Consider the following 749-nt stretch of genomic DNA (forward strand, 5'->3'; position numbering starts at 1 on the left):
ATACAGTGCGTAGTAACTTCAGGGATGAAACAAGGTTTTACATACTTCGTATTCTTCCCAAACCTAGTTTAGTTCATGACTGAGATATAATAGTATCCAAATAATATTTTATAAGCAAATGAGAAATTGTGATCTCACAGAAATTATTAATAATAAGAAAAGAGACAGAAAATGCTGAAACTTGTGAGGAGGACATGCTAGAGGAATGTTTTCCATATTCTTAGATGGGAATTAATAAGCAGCTCTCTTTTTAGCATATTAAAATACATCTATTAATTAATTAGTCAAACAGGCACAACACAAACACACAGCCATCTCTCAGCTCTAGGCTAGATTGGATTCGTTCTCAGAGTCTATTCTTTCTGGTTCTTTCCTACAATATCTACTGAATTCTCAAACTCACCTGCATGGTATCTCTGAGAGAAAGGTCAATGTGTGGAAATCCAAATTCCTCCTTAGATAGATGGTATAGACAGTTGCTTTGTCCACAAACAACACAGCAGGAAGATTCAGTTCCTCAGATTTAGGACTCTAAAAGAAACAACTATGTCCCATCCAGCCCAAGATTTGCAAGATGAAGGAAAGCAGCAGAAGAGATATTTACAGGTTTCCTATATCTGCTCATTAGGTAAATTCTTAATTGTTATTCCAACCTTTGAGCACATCATCTCCCTGTGGAACTTTGGTCTGGACAGGAAGGAAAATTTTCCTGCTGATTCTCTGTCCCCAATAGACCAATTAGGAATCAT

The sequence above is a fragment of the Chrysochloris asiatica genome, unplaced genomic scaffold (genome assembly GCF_000296735.1).
Source record: "Chrysochloris asiatica unplaced genomic scaffold, ChrAsi1.0 scaffold00312, whole genome shotgun sequence".
In the NCBI taxonomy this organism is placed as follows: Eukaryota; Metazoa; Chordata; class Mammalia; order Afrosoricida; family Chrysochloridae; genus Chrysochloris; species Chrysochloris asiatica.